This window comes from Sceloporus occidentalis, unplaced genomic scaffold (assembly GCF_023333645.1).
Source record: "Sceloporus occidentalis isolate IW3139 unplaced genomic scaffold, rSceOcc1.0.p SCAF_15, whole genome shotgun sequence".
Taxonomy (NCBI): domain Eukaryota; kingdom Metazoa; phylum Chordata; class Lepidosauria; order Squamata; family Phrynosomatidae; genus Sceloporus; species Sceloporus occidentalis.
The window spans coordinates 6,238,296-6,252,582 of record NW_028316995.1 but is presented as its reverse complement, the minus strand read 5'-3'; positions in this window follow the sequence as shown (position 1 = coordinate 6,252,582).

Below are 14,287 nucleotides of genomic sequence, written 5' to 3'. Positions count from 1 at the left end.
GACTGTATTTGAAAAACAAAGTAGCAGCTGATCTGGTCACTAAAGGCTGAGATGGTCTTCAAAAATTTCAACTCTTCCATTAAGTTATATTTAGATATTTTTAGCACTATGGACACTCTGCAGCAATAATTCTGCCATGTTGACTGTTACGTCTGTCAGTTGATTTCCCAATGAGCTTCACCATTTTGTGTCTCATGTTGTCCGGTTAGAACCTTTTAGCTTGACTGCCAATTTGATTCAATTGACCTTTCTAAGAATAGGTGAGTTTTATTACAAGTCAACAAAGAGTTGAGTGAACTTCAGTTGAGCCATGTTTCTTTTGTGCATCTGTCAAAATGATTCAAATAGACCATTAGTGGAAAGATCTCATCTTGTCCATCAGTGCCACGTGCCTCGATTTATGGTAATAGGCAACATCTTCCGCTATAACCAACAAGACAGGAGATGAGCAGTGAGGGTAGCCCTGTCCCCAGAGCTGCAAAGATATTTCAGGTGCTCTGACGTATATATATAGACCACTGGCACAACCATGCTTTAAGAATAAAAATGCTTGTAGAATAGAAATGGTGGTGAGAGGAAATATTAGGGAAAATAGACAAGGCATGGGTGTGAGTGGCATTAAATTGTCTTTGTTTGGTTCTGCGGCACTCCTAACACTCGTGATCGAGGCACATGTCTGATGTTCATGCAGATAATGCACATTAGAAATACATTAGGTAGTCAGATAAATGCTTCCCAACCTTTTTCTCATCTGCCCCTCCTTACTCTAGCTAATTGTTAAAATATGGAATTGATTTTCCTGCAATTGCAAAATCCCATTGCATTGTTGAGTGCTTTTACCATTTTTCTCAAATGATTCCAAAGCAATATTAGTGAGATGCAGGCGGCATTTGGTAGTAGTTGAAAATAGTATTATTCCTGAAGTACTTAATATCCATGGAGATGATACTGTCACAATGCGAACATGTAACAGCTGTACCAAATGTTTTATAGATCACACACAGCGAGATGTCATCTCTTTCTCTCCCTTACAGGCTGGGATGTTCAAACATTTATCTTCGTGCCTTTGGAAAATACGCTTGGTCTGTGTTTGCGGCAGAGGGTGTAAAATCAAACACATTGTGAGGGGATATTTCTAAAGGATGAAATAGATTTTGAAGGTATTACCCACTGTCACTGTGGCTTTATGTGAAAAAAAGACATCTTTGAAGTCTTTGCAATCAAGTGTGCAGGGTCGTTGCTAAGCAACAACCCCTAATATTAGGTTCTCAAATCAAGAGTAGTGTCAGCTCAGAGGCAGTCTGCATCATTGTCTTCTATTGTAAGAAGGGGAGATACTTATTACAGACAAACTATAACCTCTAAAAGATTTTTTCCTGGATTTGCTATTTATATATGTAGGTGATACATAGATCAGTGAATCCATAGTATTGGGGTACAATGGGAAAGGCATAAGAAATCATGGGTGAGCCTATGGTTAATGGAGCCTGGGTGTAGTATTTCTTCTGCCCCCCTCTGATGCCATACAGTAAGGCACACAATCATTCTAATAATAATAAAACCATACACTAGCATATACACACTCACGCTAACATCAGACCTTTACATATACACACAAATCCTTTCTCACACTTTCTTCCCCTCTCTCTCCCATCTTCAGTACGACTTGCTTAATTATGTGGACGAAGAGAAACATAGAAACATAGAGTCGGGTATATGCAACGTGGCAGTGTTAATAAATAACAAAAAAAGACAAGACTGAATACAATAAGAATATTAAAATATAATACTCAAGTCATTCCGGTGGGTCGGTCTGTAGTATTCTGGGTAGATGTGGGGCTTTGGTGGTCTAATTCAAAATAGTTCTGAGCTATGAGCAATGGTCTGATTCATGAATGACCACAGATGTCTTACCTAACTCTTAGTCTATTGGCTATATGACTTATAAGTCTGCTAAGTTTTTCCTTGTATTATTTTTTTTTGTTGTTGTAATTTTATACATCCCGCATGCTGCAGAATGGCAACGTATTGGTGGCCAATAACATGTGAAAATTAGATGTGTCCTGGTATTTTCAAGATGGCCTTCTGTCATAGCTATAACGTGGGGTTCTTGGTCATTTTAGAAACCAAAATGCATTATATGTAGTAAAATGAGTTTAATGCCATCAGTGTAGGTACAGAACAAGGCTTTGCATTAGTCCCTTAAGTTAAATTAAACACTACCACTTCTGTGTATTCAAGAGGAGTGTGCGTTTTTCTGAAACCTACTATATATATTTTTTAAATAAAGTAAGGGATAATGGTGCTGGGGCAGCCAAATTTGGCAGACATTAACATAGTATCTATGGATAATATCATAAACATACATAACATGCCATTAAAACGTGATTTGGGAAACACCTACTCAAAGTGTAAGGTCGCTGCAAATGTCCCACTGCCTCATTTAATGATCATATCCAAAGGGGAACACATGTAAAGGAACTCAGCAAGAGCACTGCTGTGAGGACTGAATAATGGCCAAGAAGAATAAGCCTTTAGCGATGCATGCCCAGGAAGAATTATTTTTTAAAATGGTGTCTAAGACGCCTGGCACAAATGACCCATACCAAGACCTAAATATTAATAGTTTCCATTAAGCGAAGCAGAATAAACACATTCCTTCCTCATTACCAAGATCTGGAACAATTCTCTTCGATATGTTTTACATGCAAACAGACAAAAATAACTGTACAAAGATGACTAGTCCGGTAGAATTATTTATTGATTTATATAGTGCCATCTTATTCTGTAGAGCTGTATAAAGGGGAATTACAATCTATCTATCTGGTAAAGTAATTATTAGGTCTTAGAAGACTGCACTGATGCGAAATCTCAGCCAATGCATTTAATTTTCTGATATATTAGAACAGATTTTCAATTGGCCGTCTGGGGGTGATGTGACTTACAGACCACAGTCAAATTTAAGAAAAAGAGCTAAAATGGTAGAGAAACAATGTAAAGAAGACACCATGTCTTTGGGTGTCCGGAAGAACAGCCAGGAGACTCTGCAGGACTCGTGCTTCCCAACTGTCCCGTTTTGTCTAGATTTTGCCACTCTACCTAAGCTTTTTGCGACAGAGGTAGAGATTGGTGGGATTCAGGACTGCAATCTAGTGGTCCAAATGTCATTTTCTGGTGTCTTGTAGACTGGGAGATGCATACTGTGCATGCACAGTAGCACTGCTAGTTTTAAGAAGGGAACATGTGTCGTAGATCTCTTCTTTACTTTTAGTACTTTCTGAATCATTTAGTACTTTCTAAGCTGAATCATTTGTCTTTAAGACAGAGTATGAAGATGTTGACCCATGCACCCAGTGAGGTATTTACCTTCGGCGGTGCTCTTCTGGGAAGGAAAGGTGGCATAGAATGAAACTATGGAGGACTGTGCTGACTCTGCACTGCCATCCATAGTGTTAATGGACCGGCTGGGGAGATGAGTGAGCTCCATTTTTAACTAGCCCATTGAATAGTGGCATTGCAGGGACCCTGAGGCTTCCATTTACATGGGAGAGAGACTCCCTCCACACTGGACCTGCTGCCCTAGGCCAGAATACATAACTGCATGCAACACAGTCTCTTTATCACTAGTCCTTTGTGTCTTAAAGGATATTTCCCCTCTTTAAGTACAATTTTTCATTAATACTGATGATATGTATGATTTTAATACAAGATCTGCTGCCATTGAAGTCATTCTATCTGTTATGGTCTAGCTGCTTTTCTGCTGCATTGCTGGAGGCTTACAGCCTGGCTGGGTTGCCATGGCTACACTCCTGTCACTCCTGTGACTCAGCCCATTGTCCAGCCCACAGCCAACCCCTTTTGGCTATTTAAGCAGCTAAACTTCACTTCCTCCTGGCCCTTGTGTTGTTTCCGGCTGCAAGTGCTATTGCTGTGTTCCTGTGTTCCTGAATTCCTGTGTATGACCTGGCTTTCTCTGACGTCCATCCCAGCTCCTGATTCCTGGCTTGTTCCTGACTTCGCTGATCTCTGTATTCCTGACCCCGGCTTGTCTGAGTACCCGTCTTGGTTCCTGACCCCGGCTTGTCTTTTGGTATATGCTTTTGGATCACGATTTGGCTTTGTTCACTATTGTCATTACAATAAAGGTGATTGCATTTTACGTTTTGTGTCCGTCTGGTTCCTGGTCCCTAACATTACACAAGGGCCATGAACCCAGAAGGGGCAGGCAATCCACCAAATGTTTTTACCAGGCTGGACCAGGTAGACCAGCGCATGGACCAATTTGCGCTAGCTCTCCAGACCTTGTTGCTCCGTACTGCACATCTGGTTCTGCCAGCTCAGGTCCCCACGGCACAGGCTGCCTCTACACCTGCTGCTGCTTCCGCTCCGTCTGCCACTGGTGATTTTAATACTGCCAGAGGCTTGACAGGGTCTGCCCCGCTTCCCGAACGTTATGGGGGCAACCCTAATTTGTGCAGAGGTTTCCTGAACCAGGTCAGTATCTATCTGGAGATGGTACCTCAGGCCTTTCCGTCTGACAGGAGTAAGGTGGGCTTCGTGATTTCTTTACTCTCAGACAGGGCCTTGGCATGGGCGAATCCCCTTTGGGAGACACAGAAACCTTTAGTACACAATTACCCTGAGTTTGTTGCGTCTCTAAAACGGGTATTTGATGTACCGGCACGCTCTGCTTCGGCTGCCAAGCGATTAATGTCCATTCGGCAGGGTACAAGGACGGTTTCGGACTATGCTATTGAGTTTCGCACCCTGGCCGCTGAGGTTGGTTGGAATAATGAGGCTCTCGTGGCTGCTTTTTCTAATGGGCTCTCGGATATACTTAAGGATGAGATTGCGGCCCGGGACCTTCCCAGTGATTTGGAGGAATTGGTCTCTTTTTGTATCCTTATTGACTCACGAATCCGTGAGAGACCATCCTTCCGGGAGCGCCTGCGGAGGCCTCCTATACGTTTAGCCCCGAGCTTTTCATCCCCACCCGTGCCTCCCTCTCCTCCCATGCCTCCTGGTCTCGACACTTCGGGCGTTGTGGAACCCATGCAGCTTGGATTTACTCGTCTCTCGGCTGAGGAGAGGGCCTTTAGGAGGAGGGAGGGTCTTTGTCTTTACTGTGGTAAAGCAGGGCACCTGCTGCGAACTTGCCCTACACGTCCGGGAAACGCCTGCACCTAAGGCTCCAGAGGGGACAGTCCTTAGGTGGCGTCTCGGCGTCCCCAGATATCCAGAAGGATAAACCTCTAGTCTCGGTGGGTCTCACTTGGGGCAAGATTTCCGTCATTTCAGAGGCACTCATTGACTCGGGGGCAGCGGGCCTCTTTATTGACAGCACCTTTGCTCAGAAGCACTCTATTCCGTTGCAGCTTCTGACTGCTCCACTTGCCATTGAGGCGATCGATGGCAGACCGTTACAGCCCCCGCAGGTCACCCATGAAACCGCTCCTTTGTCTATGGCTGTTGGGGCTCTCCATCATGAAATTATTCAACTCCAGGTGATACTCTCCTCATTATCCTGTGGTTTTAGGATATCCATGGTTGCGCAAACATAATCCCGTGTTTGATTGGTTAAGGGCCGAAGTCTTGGCATGGTCGCCTAATTGTTCCAAAACATGCCTAGGGAGAGTGGTGAAGGTGCTAACCACTTCTCCGGTCTCTTTGTTGCCTGAGGAGTATCAAGAGTTTCATGATGTATTCGATAAGGGCCGGGCTGGTGAGCTCCCACCTCACCGCCCGTACGATTGCGCCATTGAGCTGCAACCTGGTGCCATACCCCCTCGAGGTCGAGTCTACCCATTATCTGTCGCAGAGAATAAGGCCATGGAGGAGTATGTTGCGGATGCGCTGTCCCGGGGGTTCATCCGTAAATCCTCTTCCCCTGCTGGGGCCGGATTCTTTTTTGTGAAAAAGAAGAGCGGCGAACTGAGACCCTGTATAGATTACAGGGGGCTCAACCGTATCACGGTTAAGAATGCCTACCCGATTCCACTCATTACCGAGTTATTCGATCGCTTAAAAGGGTCCAAGGTATTTACAAAGCTCGACCTGCGAGGGGCGTAGAATTTAGTAAGGATTAAGGAGGGCCACGAATGGAAAACCGCGTTTAACACCAGGAGTGGGCATTATGAATACCTAGTTATGCCCTTCGGTCTCTGCAATGCCCCCGCGGTTTTCCAGGAATTCATAAATGATGTCCTAAGGGACATGCTCCAACAATGTGTGGTGGTATACCTAGATGATATTTTGATCCATTCCACCTCCATAGAAAGCCACCACGCTGATGTAGCCCGAGTCCTACAGAGGTTACGAGAGAATAATCTCTTTTGCAAATTGGAGAAGTGCGAGTTCCACCGCAAGCAGGTCACCTTTCTGGGGTACGTAATTTCAGAGGTCGGTTTCGCTATGGATCCTGAAAAACTCTCGTCTGTTCTCGAGTGGCCACGACCTGTAGGTCTCCGCTCCCTTCAACGGTTCCTCGGCTTCGCTAACTATTATAGGAAATTCATTCGGAATTTTTCCTCTATTCTTAAGCCTCTTACAGACATGACCAAAAAAGATGGCAATGCCTCTCTTTGGTCCCCAGGGGCCATCAAAGCTTTTGAGTCATTGAAGGCCGCTTTTGCCGCAGCTCCTGTTTTGGTACACCCGAAACCCGAACTTCCATTCATACTTGAGGTCGATGCGTCTGAGACAGGGGTAGGCGCCCTCCTGTCTCAACGTCCTACTCCTGAGAGCCAGTTGCACCCATGTGGGTACTTCTCCAAGAAGCTAGGTGCTGCGGAATGCAACTATGAAATTGGTGACCGTGAGTTGCTTGCGATAATACTGGCTCTCAAAGAATGGAGGCATTTGCTTGAGGGAACTTCCGTACCAATCCTAATTCTCACAGATCATAAAAATCTCACCTACCTGTCCGAGGCTAAACGCTTAACTCCGAGGCAGGCCCGTTGGGCATTATTTTTATCCCGTTTTAATTATGTGGTCTCGTACCTGCCGGGGACCAAAAATGTCCGGGCCGATGCTCTCTCTAGACAGTTCTCGAAAGCTAAAGAGGAGTGTCCTCCTAGTCCGATTATTCCCCCAGACCGAGTACTGGCTACCATACGTACCAGCATAACATCTCCCCTCGGGGACAGAATAAGGGCCGCTCAGGTAGATGCACCTGCTGAAACCCCCTCAGGGCGATGTTTTGTACCTGTCAACCTGCGTACCAAGTTACTTTCCACCTATCATAATCCTAAATCAGCAGGTCATCCCGGGAGGAACCAACTTCTCTGGTCGGTTTCCCGTCTCTTCTGGTGGCCAGGAATTAACAAAGATATTGTTGCCTTCGTAGCAGCCTGTCCTGTCTGCGCGCAGACTAAATCACCCCGTCACCTTCCAGTGGGCCTTCTCCAACCCATACCTACTGGTGAGAGGCCATGGTCTCACCTTGCCATGGATTTCATAGTCGATCTTCCGCTGTCTAACGGTAACACAGTTATCCTCATGGTTGTTGACCGGTTTTCTAAAATGATACACTGCATCCCATTCAAAAAGCTCCCTTCCGCTAAGGAGTTGGCTACAGTTTTTATCAAGGAGATCTATCGGCTACATGGGGTTCCCAAAGTCATACTTTCTGACCGGGGTAGCCAGTTCGTCTCGAGATTTTGGAAGGCCTTCTGTGCGCAACTGGGTATCCAACTCTCCTTCTCCTCGGCCTACCACCCACAATCTAATGGGGCTGCGGAAAGGGCCAATCAGGGCTTGGAGCAATTCCTGCGGTGCTACATCTCGGACCACCAAAATAACTGGTCGGATCTGCTACCCTGGGCGGAATTTGCTCATACTAGTGCTGTTTCGGCCTCTACCCGGTTCTCCCCTTTCATGGTGAATTATGGGTATCAGCCCTCCATGATTCCTGATAATTTCACTTCCCAGGGGATTCCGGCACTGGAGGATCATCTCCAGCAGATCCGTTCCACATGGGTACAGGTTCAGGAGGCACTTCAACGCTCACAACAGTGTCAGGAGCTCCAGGCTAATCGTAAACGCCTACCCGCGCCTTCCTATCAGGTCGGGGAGAGGGTCTGGTTATCCTCCAGAAATCTCCACCTCCGGGTGCCCTCCCAGAAACTGGCTCCCCGGTATGTGGGGCCCTTCCGTATCCTGCGACGGGTAAACCCTGTGGCCTATGCCCTGGATCTTCCTTCTAACATGCACATCCACAATGTGTTCCATGTCTCACTGTTGAAACCTCTGGTCTGTAATCGTTTTACTACAGTCACTCCTCGCCCCCGTTCGGTGACTGTAGACAATCATGAGGAGTTCGAGCTCCGCTCCATAGTCGACTCTCGTTGGTTCCGTGGGAGGCTCCAGTATTTGGTCCATTGGAAGGGGTACGGTCCCGAGGAGAGATCTTGGGTTCCAGCCTCAGATGTCCATGCTCCCGCTCTCCTTCGTGCCTTTCACTCGCGTTTTCCCCTCAAACCCGGCCCTGCTCCGCGGGGAGGGGGTCGTTGAGGAGGAGGTACTGTTATGGTCTAGCTGCTTTTCTGCTGCATTGCTGGAGGCTTACAGCCTGGCTGGGTTGCCATGGCTACACTCCTGTCACTCCTGTGACTCAGCCCATTGTCCAGCCCACAGCCAACCCCTTTTGGCTATTTAAGCAGCTAAACTTCACTTCCTCCTGGCCCTTGTGTTGTTTCCGGCTGCAAGTGCTATTGCTGTGTTCCTGTGTTCCTGAATTCCTGTGTATGACCTGGCTTTCTCTGACGTCCATCCCACCTCCTGATTCCTGGCTTGTTCCTGACTTCGCTGATCTCTGTATTCCTGACCCCGGCTTGTCTGAGTACCCGTCTTGGTTCCTGACCCCGGCTTGTCTTTTGGTATATGCTTTTGGATCACGATTTGGCTTTGTTCACTATTGTCATTACAATAAAGGTGATTGCATTTTACGTTTTGTGTCCGTCTGGTTCCTGGTCCCTAACACTATCTTAATTACTTCTCAGGAAAGGCTTCCTAAAATATTCCCTTCTTGGATAATATAACATGCTGTGTGATATGTCAGGCAACGAACATAAAAGTACCCCTAACTCACCGCTTCTTTAGATAAAAACACCTTATTGCCTCCAACAACATCTCGATGGTCTCAACCAAAAACCACAAATGTATCTTGAAGCAGCCAGTTTCAGGAAAAATGTGTGTTGGTCTGTCTGTTTTTATTAGTTTATCAATGAAGGATGATGTTTAAAATAGATCCTGTGGAAAATAAACACGAGACCGGTTGTAAAACCACTCGGCAGTACTGTGCAAATTGTAGCTTCACGGATCAGCTTGCTCTATACGTTGCTTTGTTACAAAATGTTATCTTGTTCACTGCAAAAATCTCTATTTCTCTTTATTTCTGTCAGCCTGAGGCCTGCGCCCGCACAGCACCAGAGTCCCTTACTTCGGACTGCCCCTTCCAGGTCCTCTTCCAGCCTCAATGTGGCTGCACTGCTGCAAAACAGGCCGCATCCTGGCATAGAGTTCTCCAGCCTCCACGTGCATTGGAGTGATTAAAATGTAGCTGGCAGAGGGGCGTTCCCAGCTGTCCTAGGTGTGTCCTTATTGGTTGGGATACTGGAATATACATACCTGGCCAATCCTCTCTTGAGGGAGTTAATTACCTGAAGCTAATGGGAGGAGTGGTTACCTGCAGCTCTATATAAACTCTGCTCTCTTTTCATTCCAAGCTGTGGTGTCTGTCTTTGTGCAGTCGCCATTCCTCTTGTATCCTTATTACAGCTCGTTACCCTTACTTGACCTTATTTGACCTCTTTGGTTTGCTACCTGGTCTCTTCTTCTATGACCTGTTAACCTATTGTGATCCTGTGCTGCCTGTCTTGACCTGATTATCGGCTTTCGTTTATATAGTGTTTTGCACTGCCTGCTTCTGGGTTTCTACATCTCATGCCTTAAAACTCCCAACCCATTCCTGACAACTTATTTGTGCCAGTGGAGGACTGGTTCCTTCTGGCAGGGGCTGCAGGTACAGCTGTGTGGTTCCCCAACCACTTTTCCTCTCTCAATAACCATACCTGGGAACTTCTTCACTCCGGCTACACAGAGCCTTCCCTTGCGGGATGCGGCCAGGACTGCCCACTGGCGTCGGTGGGAGTTCCCACTGATGTCGGTGAGAGTTCCCGCTGATGTCAGCGCAAAACACACACATTTAAAGGGCAAATGGGCGGGGCGTGTCAAGACCCCGCTCCCATGACCCGGGAGATTTGAGTGTTGACCTGGGGAACCGGAGAAGCGGGTATGCCAAAAATTAACTTATCACTAGCGCACACACACTTACACACACTCGCCATAACAGTTACACATACACTTACAAATATATTCTCACACACTCATTCTCACACACATGATTACACTAAAACATACTCGCTCAATCATAGGCCACTCAATCATACCCTAATGTTGCCCAGAGTCTTTTCCTGTAGCTGCTTGCACAGTGTGTGGGAAGCCTAATATTTCCATTATGTGATCTCTTTGTGCTCCAAGCTAGGCCAGTACAATTGCCCCCCCTGCCCATCCCACCAGTGCTTTATGCCTTGTATAGTATAAACTGGTTTAAAGTTTGTCTGCATATGTGTTATCATACTAGTATGATATATGTATTATTATTTATTGTTTTATATAGCGCCATCAAATTCCATAGAGCTGTACAATGGGTATGAATATACATATAATTTTTGTTTTTCATATTAATGATGCCATGTGTTTTAATATTGACCGTTTTAAGACTATTGTTTAATCTCTTTAAAAAAATCACCATAACTTTTACAAACAAATGACTGTGTCTTTCATTTGCTTACATTTGAAAATACATTTTCTAAGCCTTGAGAAACCATTTCCAAAAACATATAATCTACAAGACTAATCCTAAATGCGCTACAGAAAATAAAATAAAAAATTACATTTCTAAATCAGTTAAATCTTTTTAAAGGAATGGTCTAACAATTCTTTCTGCAACTCCAGTGGTTATAGGTCATGCCACTGATGGTGTTACAAAATTACTCGTCCCATTTCTCTTATTCACATGACATAGAACAAAAAAACGATTAATTCATATACATATATATATATATATATATATATTATTATACTTTTGTTATTATATTTTTACCATATTATAAGATGTAATATTTTTACATTACAGTTTGCAGTTCGGTACGCTTAATAAATCTATTTAATAGTGTTTACGTATTACAATAAAAAATATATACTTATCTTTATCCACTAAGGCTAATCATCTTCATCAAACATTTCTCTTGATCTGCATAATTAGTTCTCCCATTATCAGTGCCCTATTAAGTTGCTGATTCTTGTAAAGGTGGAGTAGGAAAAGGGAGGTGAGCACCTTTTATTCCAAAAGCTGTGATGGTGTCAGATCCCCTTTAAGTAAAAGAAAAAAAGCCAAACCCCCTATATTAAAAAAAAAAGAAAACAGAGAAATGTACGAATCAAACCAGGACAGGTATTGTTTAAATTCCATACTCACTCCTAGTTTAAATTAAATAAATTGTGCATTTAGAAGAAAATGTGATTCTAATTAGTTTGATTACACAAAGTGTTTAGATTATTATTATTATCAGCTTTTATTTTAATAGCGCCAATAATTTACGCAGCGCTTTATATGATTCCTGACTAATTTGACTCATTCTCACCTGGATCTAATATGTATTTTATTTAAAAAAACACAATTTTCAATTCACATATAGAGTTTCTCCAAGTGTTGGCATAATAAGGTAGCATAATATCTTAGCAATGTCATTTTTCAGACCTAATATTTAACTTTATCTGACGAGTATAATATAAGGAAATGTCCTGACCAGAGGTTGTTGCTTTTTATTTGATCTTTATTGTCCTAGATCTGACAAGTCCTGTCTTACTCACAGGGTTTGAGGTCCTTGAAGTTGTTAAAAGTATTCATTGGTTATAGGCAGCAGTACATTCCCAGTACTGTCTAAATTAATACCCTTTCAGAAAATGGTGGTTTTTATAGGCAACATTATACTCGCAGTACTGATTTACTACCCACAAAGTTCATGCTGGCTTTAATTTGTGAGACGGGGATATGAATATCAGTAGATGGCCTGTACAGGTCACTCCTGTGAATAGTATCAAGAAGGGTGCTAGCATTTAAGAGAATAAGAGGAGGTACAGGACATTGCGTTGTGATGGTGTCTAAGAAACATAACTATTACTTTGGAGCCGGAGGTGTAATGTATAAAATGTATGCATATTATATAGAGACTGGTAGGGTCTTGGAATATAACTGGTCTTTATAAAACAAAACAAAGGCAGGTTGGACAGGCCGAATGGATCTTATCTACTATAATGACATATAGCCAGGTGTGGGCTTGCAATTGCCCCATCAGGTCGGTCCAAACTCTTTAAACATCCAGTAGCCGGTCCAAATTGGGCTGACATGCTCCGGAAGGAAGGAGCTTAGGAAGGATATGTAACATGTTACATGACCCTGCAGTAGTAGGGTAATAGCTTACATGGCGCACCAGCAGGGCTGAAGCAAGGTAAGGTAAGATATGTATATGGTATGAGTGTGTAGATACATAAGACAGGGGCCACTTTGCTTTACCTGCCCCCAGGACCCATTGGTGACAGTCCTCTTCTCTGTATCTTAGTGTCCTTCAGAAGGTAAATTGAAAGATAGACTAATGAAGGAGGCAAAATGTATGCAACATGATGAAGACGTCAGCCAACTTGCATGTTCCAGAATACACATGATTCATCAAATTCTGCACACAAAACATGTCGCACTACCCTTCTAAATTCTATGTGCACGATCTAACACTTACGTTTTGTAAGTTAATGAAACATCTCTGCTGTGTCGAAGTAATATTTGTCATTACAAATGTTTATATAATTAGTGTTTCATTTGATTGGATTGACAAGCGATTGAAAAGACTTTTTATTTTTTATTTGTTTGCAAAATTTTACTAATCACTCAAGTAGTGTTTTGATGGGAAAGGTAGCACAGTTAAAGAGGAAAACAAAATGTGGTTACACTTACTAGGAGCATATTTTGGTTGACCGTGCCTTCTGATGAGGAATATTTTTGCCACAGTTTTAAGAGACTGGAATGTATGCATTATAAAAGGAGATACATACAAGATGGTGCATATTAATTAATATATATTAATAAATATTTTCATTTGTAAACATAATTACATGTTTATTTCATGTAATCAACAATATAATGTAGGGTTTGAGAAAAAAAAGTAATATCTCGCTTTAAGGCTCATCTGATGACTACAAAAGAAGTTGTGTCTTTCCTGCTATTCAGTCACTTTATTGTTAGCAATTTTTTGTATTTACAAAGTCTAATGCTATACATTTTGCCTGATGTCACCTACGTACGATGGAAAAAAAATATTTTTAGGAAATCATCTGAAGCTGACCATTGTGAAACAAGTGAAACATGTTAAGTGAAAACTTCTTATTGTCAGTAATGAAAACCCTAATAGGTCCAATTATGTGCATACAAGGCATGGAATAAGTTGATGTATATCTAACAGGGAACTCACGATATGAGCAGCCTAAGTGCACAACTAAAATACCGTATTGGCTCGGATATAGGCCGCCCCCGTATATAGGCCGCACCCTAAAAGTTCGGTGCTTTTTAAAAGAAAACGTTTTTTTAATAGACATGCTGCCACTCTGTCCCCCCCTCCGAGATATGCTGCCACTCTCCACCCCCCGAGATATGCGGCCACTCTCCACCCCCCGAGATATGCTGCCACTGTCCTCCCCCCCGAGATATGCTGCCACTGTCCTCCTCCTCCCCCCCGAGATATGCTGCCACTGTCGTCGTCCTCCTCCTCCCCCCCGAGATATGCTGCCACTGTCCTCCTCCTCCTCCCCCCCGAGATATGCTGCCACTGTCCTCCTCCTCCTCCTCCCCCCTGAGATATGCTGCCACTGTCCTCCTCCTCCCCCCCGAGATATGCTGCCACTCTGCCCCCCCCCCGACTTACCGGAGCAGACTCCCAGGTGTCTTGCGGGGCCGGCGGGGGACATTACGCAATACGCGTATACAACTTCCGGTGCCGGGACTCAGCGGATGTGCCGGCACCGGAAGTTGTATACGCGTATTGCGTAGATGTCCCCCGCCGGCCCTGCAAGACACCCGGGAGTCTGCTCTGTTAAGTATTGGGGGCAGAGGTAAAACGCATCGTGCGGACGTTCACCGGCTGCGGCAATGCGCGTAAACAATCTCCGCTGCCAG